Source organism: Canis lupus, chromosome 35 (genome assembly GCF_003254725.2).
Source record: "Canis lupus dingo isolate Sandy chromosome 35, ASM325472v2, whole genome shotgun sequence".
NCBI lineage: Eukaryota > Metazoa > Chordata > Mammalia > Carnivora > Canidae > Canis > Canis lupus.
The window spans coordinates 25,913,081-25,924,852 of record NC_064277.1 but is presented as its reverse complement, the minus strand read 5'-3'; the positions used below and the strand labels follow the sequence as shown (position 1 = coordinate 25,924,852).

At 45.6% G+C, this 11,772-nt stretch overlaps 2 non-coding genes across 2 annotated transcripts; both read right to left on the bottom strand.

Annotated features, from left to right (window-relative positions):
• Nucleotides 1-3,562: 3,562 nt before the first annotated feature.
• On the bottom strand, nt 3,563-3,634 carry TRNAA-UGC (transfer RNA alanine (anticodon UGC)). The gene has a single exon. It is a non-coding gene; the product is annotated as a tRNA-Ala (tRNA).
• A 7,480-nt stretch (nt 3,635-11,114) lies between these two features.
• Nucleotides 11,115-11,186, bottom strand: TRNAA-AGC (transfer RNA alanine (anticodon AGC)). Its single transcript has one exon. It is a non-coding gene; the product is annotated as a tRNA-Ala (tRNA).
• Nucleotides 11,187-11,772: the final 586 nt, after the last annotated feature.

The window sequence follows — 11,772 nt, the reverse complement described above, 5'->3', positions numbered from 1 at the left end:
GGCTCATAACATGCCACTGTATCTGTAATCTGGGAAACACAAGGATAAGGTTAGGAAAAATTCTTTCTCTAGAACTCTTCCCAAATCATGAAGCTGTGACTGGACATTGGAACATGGACTATGGCCACTGCATCTGCCACTACTCTCTCTCCTGGTTCTACACAGAAGCACACGTCCTCAGTCTTGCTTGCCAGCAGGAAATTGGCAACACCAGCGGGACAATATCTTGATTTGTAAAGCCCAGAGAAGTGTGCCTGTTAATTGTATTAATATAATTTGTATCAAGATCCTCAGGTAAAAGGGGCTCTGGGAAATATATTTGTAGTTTTCAAGCCCTCCAGTACAGAATGCCAGCCAGAAGAAAGTGGGAATTGATGCTGAGTGCCAATACCTAGCCAACGAATGTTAACTCTTCTTTTACCCCTGGGATGTAAAGAGAGTAACAATCATAGGTGTTATTTTTAAAAATTGCTTCTGGGATGGCATTTAGAATTGTGTTCATTTCTTGGGCTGTCATAACAAAGTCCCTTAGATGGGACGGTTTAAACAACAGAAATTTATTTTTTTTCACCACAGTTCTTGAGGATGGTAGTCTGCAGTCAGGTACTAGCTGGGTCATTCTCTTGGTCTTGTTTCCATGGCTTGTGGATAGCCAGCCTCTTCCAGTGTCTATATGGTCTTCCCTTAAGGTGTCTGTGTGGGAATATCTTCTTCTTACAAGGACACCAGTTATGTTGGATTAAGACCCACCCTAATGAGCTAACTTTAACCTAATTACATCTCTAAAGAGCCTACCTCTAAGGACAGTCACATTCTGAGGTCCTGGAGATTAGGACTTCAACACTTGGATTTTGGACGGACAAAATTCAGCCCATCAGAAGGATTAAGCACTTGTGGAATTTTCTTCAAACAAGTTTTTTTTTATTTGTTCATTGACTCACTATTTTACTAATTTATGTACTTTTCCTTCTTTCCTTCTTTCCTTCCTTCCTTCCTTCCTTCCTTCCTTCCTTCCTTCCTTCCCTCCCTTCTTTCCTTCCTTCCTTCCATCCTTAGAAACTTTCAAAAGAGATCTGAGCTAAAACTTCCAATAATTCCAATAAAATATTATTAGCATATTAGTAGAATTACGTTTCAGTGCACAAGTTAAGAAAGCTTCAATGACTGAGTGAAACATCACTTGGAGTTTCTGTTATATTGTGATTCATAATAAGAAATATATATTTGAATCTCATCCTTATTCCTGGCACGGAATTTCTAAAGCCTTTATAAAATCTTTTTTCCCCACAAAGATTTGTTTATTTGAGAGAGAGAGAGAGAGAGAGAGAGAAAGTGCGAGCACAGAGCCTGATGCGGGGCTTAATTCCAAGACGCTGAGATCATGACCTGAGCTGAAACCAAGACTCGAATGCTTAACTGATTGAGCCACCCAGGCACTGCCCCCCTTATAAATTTTTAAATGATAAGGGCACTAGGAGCATCTTTTGTTCTAATGAGGTGATTCTGGATGGCTCTGGGATGGGAGCTCCTGGATGGGAGTCTTCTCGTCATCAGGAAGACTAAGCTTAGATTAGAAGCTTGACATTTTCAGCACCCTCCTCTTCCACCTCCCATTCTCCAGGCAGGACAGAAGGGCTGGAAATTGAGTTGATAATTTATCATACCTACATGAGGAGGCCTCCATAAAATCCTCAAAATATGGGACTAGGGGGAGTTTCCAGACTGGTGAACACATCTAGCCAGGAGGTTGAACACCCCAACTCTATGGGGACAGAAGCTCCTGTGTTCTGGATTCTCCCAGACCTTGCTCGCCCTACTTATCTCTTCACCTGGCTGTTCATCTTTGTCCTTTTTCATATCCTTAAATAAATTGGTAAATGTAAGTAAGTGTTGCCCTGAGTTCTGTGAGCTATTGTAACAAATAATCAAATCCAAGGGGGAAAAAAAAAAAACAAAACAAAAACAAATCCAAGGGGGATGAAGTCTTGGAAACCTGTGATTTGTAGTCAAGCTGTGGGTGACCTGGGGACCTATTTTTTGCAACTGGTATCTGAAGTAGGAGACAGTCTCACGGGACTGAGCCCTTAACCTGCAGCATCTAACACTATCTCTAGTTAGTATCAGACTTGTGTTAAATTGTAGGACACCAGCTGGCGTCACAGAATTGCTTAATATGGGAAAGCCCCACCCATACTAGGTGTCAGAAGTGTTGTGAGTGTTGTAAGAATAGAGGAGAAACCCAGGAGAGGACTAAGGTTTTTCTGGAGATGCATTTGATCCAAGCAAATGAATCATTATTTTTATTTATGTACTATTTTTTTTTGGTGTCTTAAGTAGGCTCTCCCTACAGAAGTTCAAGAACTTTAATTTTAATTTTATTGAAAGACCAGTTTCTATTACTTTACTTCACCATATCTATTTTTAGGTTCTATATTTTAAAAAATGTTTAAAAAATTAGAATTGCTCAATCTTAACATGTAAAAGATGAACTTAATCCTTGCTCAGGTAAGGGAGAAAATGCAAATAGAAGTATAGGCTTTGACCAAACAAAGCAAGAGACACAGTTATTAAAGGATTTGAGGGGATGAGTGGGGGTGAAGTTTAACTTTTTAATTTTATTTGATTTAATTTAATTGGAGCAGTGTTTTTATAGAATCACAGCAAAGCAGGGCTGTGAGTAAAGTGGCGGCATCAGGCAGGCTTGATAATGGACTCACATCCTGTTTTCTTAAAACTACAGTTACAATAAATGTTAAAAGATGTTCCTGAAAATCCTTCTTGAAACTCTGGAAACTGGTTGGAAATGGAGTCTGAGTTTCTACGTCAGAGTCATAGCAGTGTTTTCGTCAAAGCCACTGTCACTTGGCCACATTACTCAGATAACTGGGGTACTCTGTTCTTACTGATATGACTTCCAAGAACAAACTTTTTCAGCCTATGTTTGTCGAGAACACTGTTTCTTAACCAATGTCCCTGATGACAATTGATAACAGTAGTTTTCTCTAATTTATAAAAAAAAAAAAGCAGAAGCTAATAAAATCTTTCCCTCTCTGCAGAGATTTCTAACCTCTCTTTTCTCTCTTACACCTGAAGACTGTTCTTTGCATACAATTTCTCCTAGTCACATTCTTAGCTTCCTGCAGCCAACCAATTAGAAACTAGTTATGCTTTTACCCATTTATCCAGTGGTGCATTTTCTATTCAGCAGTTGACTTCAAATATGATCTCTACTAAAATAGAAAGCATGAGAAATAAAATATTTTTAATGGCTCAGTAAGGTAGAAGCACTTGTTACAAGGGTCAAAAAATTGTTGAAAAACAAAAATTGCAGGAGTGGGAACAAACCAGTCCATTGTCCCTGCCTAATCTCTCTTAACCCTCCTCCAAAAGAGGAATAGAGCATAAGTCTGAGTCCTCTTAGCAGTGCAAGCAAAGTGTATTTTTTCAGCAGCATATTTGACTTTCCAACTAGAATGAAATCTGATTTAGTTGTTTGAATTGCTCAGAAATATCAAAAATGCTAAAGACCTAGTATGTCTGGTTCAAGATGACAGCAAGAAACTGGAGATGCCGGGGATTGAACCCGGGGCCTCATACATGCAAAGCATGCGCTCTACCACTGAGCTACATCCCCATTGACATTTGGGCTATATGGTATAAAAATACCTTTCTTTAAAAATACACATCAACTTTCCCCAAAAAGGAATTTTGTTATACTGTGGTGTGTGAGAGTTATATTAATTTTATAGGTCTTGAATGTCAAAAAGAAGGTGTTTGTAAATCGATATCACTAAAGTCTTTAGATTCATTTGACTCTGTTCAGGCCCAGCTCAGAACAAGCAGGAGCATATCTGGCTTTTATCCTAGCAATGACCATGAATATAAGTCATTCAGATCAAAACCTTTTTGGAAAGGCTGGCATCAGAAAAAATAGAACCATAGATGGCTACAACAAAGCACTGGGAAATGCTATGACGTGTGATACAAAACAGAATTGTAAGCAGGAGCCAGTCCAATTGGGTAAAGGACTGGAATAGAGTCATCCTGCAAGGTGCATTCAAGCTCAAGTTCCTGCCTGGAATTGTCCACAAGGTGTGTGTAAATCTCAGCCTGGTTGGAGAAGAAAAGCTCACTTCATGGTTCAGATCAGTAAACCTGTATCCTGTGGATTAAAACATGTAAGAAGGATGCTGAAGATTCAAATCTAAACCCAGGTTTTCACACTTTAGAAACAGGCTTTAGTGTAAGACATTGGTTCTCGAATGCCTTGCAGCCTTTGGACCACCAGCATCAGCATCACCTGAGATTTGCTAAAAATACAAATTCTTGGGTCCACCACAGATAGATGAGTCAGAAACTCTGGGTGTGGCCACCCAGCCATTTGTGTTCTGGTAAGACATGGAGGTGATGGGAATACACACTAAAATCAGGAACCACTGGTGTACCCGAACGTAACAATACTACATCATTTCCTAACAATAATACAAAACTAAGGTGTTTCCAACGTTCGGATATGAAATAATTTAACATATTAGGCCTGAATTTTTATAAACATTTCAGTGTGTGAGGAAAATCTAATCTTTGCATTTAGTTTTTAAATATACTGTGAAAATTGTATATGAATATTTAAAATGTTCATTTTTAAGACCAGTGTATTGTACACTAACGCACAAACAGCAGCAGATATATATCTGGATTTTCAAAAGCCCTTGAACATGAGATACTCTAGGCACTAGCCATTCAAAGAGAAGAGGAAGATAGAAATGAGTAAAAACAGATTAAGAATGGCAAAACGCCGAAATAAAGCACATCTGCAAATACAGATCCTGCCGCTGGGCACAGCTGGACCGAACTGAGGATCACGCCCTGACAGCTCCCGCATTACGGAGTCACGTCGAAGAGAGCGAGGAATGAGGAACGGAAGAGGGGCCTTCACTCAACCACCCAATCGCTAGTAGCAACCCGCGCAGAGGGCAAGGTCCAAGGAACTTTATGACCAAAATTATGAGAAAAAACTCCCTCGTTCGTGGGGAACAAGCGCAGCCCCTGATTCCCATCGCGAACGGGACTCAAGGGAGCAAAGATGAACACCTGCCCTGTGGGTCCATGTAGGCCGTAGGCTGAGCAACCGAAGGCTTGTCCACCCACCCGGCAAACAAGCTTCCCCTCGCCGGCGCCCCGATGGCCTGCGCCCCTGCCGCCCCGCGCCCCCACCGCCTGCGCAGGTGCACCGTGGCCTAGCGAGCGCGGCAGTGGGTGTCCCAGGCTCCTCCCGCGCGAACCTGCATTGCCACGCAGACTTGCAGATGTGCACCGGGAGCCGTGCTGGCGCCTTACGGGCCTCGGAGAGCTCAGGTACAAGCGAACCCGCTCCTCAGAGGCGCGTTACAGACGCCGAGCGGATTTCCTCCGGAAAAACCAAGATGACGACAACGTCAGGGATCGCGGCCCTCGCAGCCTCAGACGCACAGACGGCAGATTTCAGTTGGCGGGTACCTGCCTCCGTCTGAGTGGGTAAGTAGCATGCTGTCACCGTCCCCACGAGGCATCCTTAACTTGCAGGCGGCACCCTAGGGACGCACCTGCGCCCTAAGAGAATAAACCAGGCGAGGACCCTCGGGGCAGCTTACAGGGAGCAGGCACAAGGGGCAGTGGGCCCGGGATCCAAGGAGCCGCTGGGCTCCAGTGGGGCGCTCCCCTGGCCGGGCGGGGGGTGGGGTGAGGGGCACTCCCGGGGCCGGTGGGGGGGGAGAGGGGGCCCGCGCGCAAACACCAACCCGCACCTATTACTACGGGCAACCCTTGCAGCCCTTCCCAAGCCCCACCGTGTCCGAAACCTGATCCCAGCGACCCCGAGGATACCTCCGGGCGGACTGACAGGCGACGTGCTCCGAGGGTCCGGCGAGAAGCAGGGACTGGGGGGTGTGAGAATCGGGGAGGGAGGCGGCGGCTCCACCGGGCGAAAGACCACACTCTCGAGGCCCATTTGGCGTCCGCCACTCCCCCTGCTGCCCAGAGCAAAGTGACCGTACCCCCGGGGAGCGCAGTGTCTCATCTCCCGCGCCGTGTTGCTTGCGTCCACTACGGGACGAGAGGAGGAACTGGAGATCGAGCGGAGGCCGCGGGGGCCGTGGGGGGCCGCCTCCCCGCCAAGCGCACGCCCGACTCCTCGACCCTTCCGCTTGTTAGCTAGGTGCGGGGGGCGGGGGGGGGGCCGCCTGCTTCCTGAGCAGCCGCTGGACCCGGGCACGGTTCCTGCACCGCACACAGGCCTTGGCGGCAGACAGTGACTCCTGTTCTCGCGGATTCCAGGGACCACTTGGTGACCAGCGGTCCTGCGGCCAGGTCCCGGGGCTGACGGCGGGGTCAGGCACGTGGGCCTCCCCTCCACCCAGTGGTCTGCACCGTAGCCTGCGCGGCAGGGGAGGCGGCAACCGGGAGAGGGAGGGGACCCGGGCGCGTCCTGCGACCTCACCGGGCGGTCAGGGAGGGTCTTCCGAGGTCTGCGCACCGCTGCCGGGTGCACTTGCCCCAGCTCCCGTGGAGGGAGTTTGGTAAGAGGCTGTCCTCACCAATCGCCTCGCGCCTTGCGGGAAGATAAAACCATTGGCTTTATTGCTCAGTCTTAGACATTCATATTTATTTTTGTGTCTTCCTGACTCGGTTCCAAATGTCTCACCTTAGCGTTTACCTCTTCTTTTCCTACTGTATGTCTATTCCCCTTACCCTTTACCGCTCGGCAGTGCCCAGGGTCGTGTTCGGAACGCGTAGGGTAGTGTGGCTGCTCTGGGGATTTCCAGTGCCTCAGTGGCCCCAGGAACAGCCGGCCTGGTCACAGAGCAAAGCCTGTTCCAACCACCGGGGGAGGGAAACCCGGCAAGGCCCAGCAACGTGCCAGGAGGGAAGGCGGGAAACTGAGGCATGGCCAGGCGCAAGTGGAAACCGCGGCCTGGCTCCGGGACTTCCTGGCGGGATCTTCCGCCGCAGGGAGAATCCAGAGCGCAGGGACCCCAGAAGCTGGAGCGCTCCCACCCAGCGACGACCGGGGTCTCATGGTCCTCGCGGATCTGTGCCGCGCATAAACTCAGTAAAATCAACCAATGCGTTTCAGACCTGCAACTTCTTAGACCCGACGGCCCGGAAGTCCCCGCTCTGAGCCTGAACAGATGCCGGCGGGGTACTTACCTGGCGGCGCGCGCTCCACCTAAGCATCGCCATCCCCGCTGAGGCCCAGAAAGGTCCTCGCGCGCGCCCCTTGGCCTGTATTCACCTCGCCGAGCGCTGCTCCGACTCCTGGAGCCACCGAATTTTTTTTTTTTTTTTTTTTAATCAAAGGTTCGTGTACTTCGTGTCAGCCGCTGTATCTTCGCCAGAGCACGTGCCATACTGTCCTGAGCTTACCTGTTTGTATATCTCTCAATCCTCCTGTCCCCCCGCACACTTCTGCAGTATTACCTGCCCCGAACTGAGTACACCTGGAGTTTGTTCTCTCTGCTCTTTCCCGAGTGGCTGCCCTGCGCCAGGCTCTGTGTGAGCGGCTGGCGGTGGGGTGATGAGGAAAAGTCACAGCTTCCGCCCGGCTGAAGTCACCCGACTTGGAGAATGAAGCAAATGCAATCAAATGGCATAAATCTGCAAATATATAAAGCGTGCTGAAGGACATTAAAGGGAAGTGCAGGGAACTAGCGCTGGTGTTACTTAATATGCATTTGTTAAATCGACTGATTGTGTTTCTGTGACTGAGGATTGGAAACATCGGTGGACTTGTAGACGCACGCTCCATCGCTTAGGCAGAACTATTAGTCGACAACTGAGGTGAAAAAAGCGCTTGTGCATCGTGGGGATGTAGCGCAGTGGTAGAGTGCATGCTTTGCATGTGTGAGGCCCCAGGTTCAGTCCCTGGCATCTCCACTTCCAGGAGCCTGAACCGGGAATTCTGATTTGCTTATCCTTTAATTAACCCTTAGCAGACCCTTCAATTACTAAAGTTAAGGAGAGAAAAGATTTTCCCTCCAGCCAAAGTTCTTACTAGACTCAGAATTAAATGGATTTGAGACACATTAACAGGGCAAGTAAAGGGAGTTTTATTGCCTGCGCACAGAGGCCTAATAATGAAGTTGAGACCGATTTTAGACAAAAAAATAAAGTTGTGAGAACTTGACAATAAAAAAAAGTAGATCCTTAGGAACTTTATTTAGTAAGGGATTTTAAGTGGAGTTTGGTCTGAGGTAGATTTAATAAAAAAATAATTTAATTTAAAAAATTAACCAGGTTTATTTATACAGCTGTCTCAATTTTAAATTTCCTGTCTCTGGTGATAAGGATGTCTTTTACTTCTCAGTACAGGGAGGGGACCTTTCAAATGAGAGACTTATTTCCTGCTTTCAGGGGGATGGAGGAGGATGTGAGTTCTTTGCACCTACTGTTTCCGGAGTAGCTTCCATAAAAATAATTACTATGCCATAGAGGTCCATTTTGGGACAGCCTGCCCTGGGCCCTACAGTAATGAAATAAATAAGGCTATTGGGGGCACTTAAAGTTAAGTGTAGGAAATTACTGGAATGTTACAATATTGCCAAATTCCTCCACTTAAAAAAATATAAAGCTAATATATCCGAATCATGTAAATACTTTAGAACATCTTTAAATCTCATCTCAGATTAAGAAATAATTATAAAATCTTCCTCTAAAGCAAGTCTCTGAATGGCGTTTATGTGCAGGCAGACATCTGTTGACTGAAGGTGGTGAATCAAGAACTACAGAGAGTTCTTTCTGGTCAAGATGAGCCTACACTTTGGATCATCCTGTCTTGATAGTTAGACTGTGAGCTTCATATCAGGAACTGTCTGAGCAATTTACTTTAAAATACCTTTTCTTTCTATCCTGGTCTTTTACCAAATGCTATGTTTGTTGACAGTCATACATACAACCTATTGTAAGCCAAATTTTCAACTCCCTGCTGAATAGGACACAGTCTTAAACAAAAAGCTCTGCATATTGGGTTAAATTTTTTTTTCTTTGACCAAAGATTGGAGACAGAACACATAGAGTTGAGAGGATATAATAGGTAGGAAAGCTTAAAATGGTCATGGATGTGTTCCCTGGTCCATCCTACTTATCTCTCCTTTATGTCTCCCCCAGCGAGGGATAAGACACAGCAAATCTTCTAGCTGCACATCTGTCCGTTCATTCATGGCTTATTTCATTCCCCTTGGCATGCCACTGTTTTCACTTTCCAGCTTCCTTCCTCTTCCTGGCGCAGTCATCTCTAAGAAGCTATATAGAGATGCCAGTGATCAGGAGATTCAGTAGTACCTATCAGGGGGATGTGGTTGGCCTTGGAGTGAAGGCATCCTCTTGGAGGACCCACACTGGACCCCACAGCAGTTCCTTTTCCCATTTTCCCCGTCAAAGGTCAAGGCATTACCTGAATTCTGTAAACAAAATAAGGCTTTGGGCTTTGTCTCTTTAGCTATTCTGAAAATAGAACAGTTAAATACAGACTCATATGCCTTTTTACTGACTATAGATGTATCATTCCATGTGGTAGCTGGCCCAGCAGGCTACATGCTGATACTCAGTAGGCTTCTGTTTGATGCAGGGGCCTCCATGTATTTAATTTACCCTTTTGCATGAGTCTTCAATATGTATTTACTCAAGATCCTGTCTGATATCACATGATGAAAGTTTTCTCCCTTTTGGTTCTAGGAAAGAAATCTATTTTCAATTACTCTCCCGTAATTTTCTTTTCCATAGACCACACTTGCTTTGGCATAATAGCTACTGACCTAAGGAATGTTATAACGAACAAACTGAGCACTGATGCCACACTGGCCATTCATACTCATGGCTGTTCTTGTGTTCTGTGACATATAAACATTGAACATTTACAAGTAACTTAGATGTAAGATAACTCAGTACCACCTTTCTTTATCTAGTCTGAAGGAGAAGTGCAGATGCTGACATGAAACCACATTGCTTCCAAGGCTAGGACCTCATATGCAGTTCCACCAGCTATGGTGGGAGGGAAGAATAATGCATAGGTACATACTCAACTTGGTCATTTATCTTGCAGTAACACCCTAATCTTTGCTGTAGGGGAGCCCTTCATTTTAACTTCCCTTCTTCCCAACTTCCTTTTGAAGCCAACTGCTTTTAAATTATATGGACTATAAAGTATGCATAAGCCTAGGTAGGATGGATTCTCATGGAGGGTAGAACAGGACTTCCTCAATCACAAGAACTGGTTCTGAAGGAAAAAAACATCTCATTCAAGAGGGGGCTGGATACACCAACTTGCTCTTCATATTTGTTCCACTCTGTCTGCCCTTCCAGGAGGCAAAGGAGTCATTATGATGATTTTATGGCTGATATTTTGGTTCTGTTATTTCATAATAATTACCAACACGACCTAGTTTTAATAACAACAATCCCAAAACTCTTTCTTCCCTGTTAAATACACAGTAAATTAGCTGCCCCACCATCACTTTCATCATCACCATCACTTCATTATCATATCATGTGTTGGCACACACAACACAAGGAGCACAGTCCATAAGGTTAGAAAAAGTGATAAATTATAATATGTCAAAATTAAGTATTTATTTTAATTTTAACCTTTAGTTATAAAGAAACTAAAGATTGTTAAATGTTTAGGATACCTTAGAAGCAAAAGATACCTTAGCAAAAATTAACACATCAATACATGTGATGATTAACTTTTCTGACAATTTCATTGGGCCATCAGCGCCCAGGTGTCCAATTAAACACTATCTCTGGATATGTCTGTGGCTGTTTCCAGAAGAGATTATCATTTGAATTGGTAGACTGAGTAAAGCAGACAGGCCTCCCTGATATGAGGGGATCCAATGCTATTCCACCTCCAGTGTGTTCTGTGCCCCAAGAACTTTGCAAAATTCAAAAGACAGTAATGAAACCAAGGCTCTGTTATTTTGTGTTGTATAGGATCCAGGACACGTGTAGTGGCGGCTCGGTTCTTCATGCAGACATTCGGTGTTAGTACAGCAATACAGGCAGGTGGAAAACGGAATGAGAGAAGAGACCGGTTTTAACAGGGAAGTGTCTGATCACAAGCACATAACTCTCAAAACCGATGGAGGTGCCGGGGATTGAACCCGGGACCTCGTACATGCTAAGCACGCGCTCTACCACTGAGCTACACCCCCAGCCGTGAGGCGGGTCCTTTGGATTCCTTTCGTGATTTATAAGCATTATTTCTTCGCCTCTTAAAGATTTAGTAAATTGCAGAGAAAATGTGAATGCAAACCTCCTGTGCAAAACAGGCTGCGCAGCAGCTTCAAAAGAAGCAAAACAAAACAAAACAAAAGCCCCCCAAAGCCACAGAATGAGATTCCAAAGGAAGGAGGTTGAAAAGAGACCGTGTGTGGTCTTGCTCCTGGTGCTTCATTTCCTGCTTTCTGCAAAAGCGAGAAGCCCCCCCTCCCCCCCAGGCCTCAGCAGGTGCCTGGCGGTCCCTGCTGTGCCGGCTCGTGGGGGTTGGGGGGCTGCTGCTCAGCCTAAAGGTGGACTGGGCTCTGCTTCCCCACCGCCGACCGGTGGCGACCCTGGGACTGAGAAGGATTACTGTCTCTTTGCAAGGTTTTGGGGGGGAGCTTCTTGTATTTTAAAGAGCTGGCCTGTCCAACCAATGCTGGGCATTGGGATTTCTCTGGAGCCTCCAGGGCAGTCTCTCTTGCTCTGCCTCTGAAACAATTTCAGACTTATTAAAAATTAAAAAATAAATAAATTATT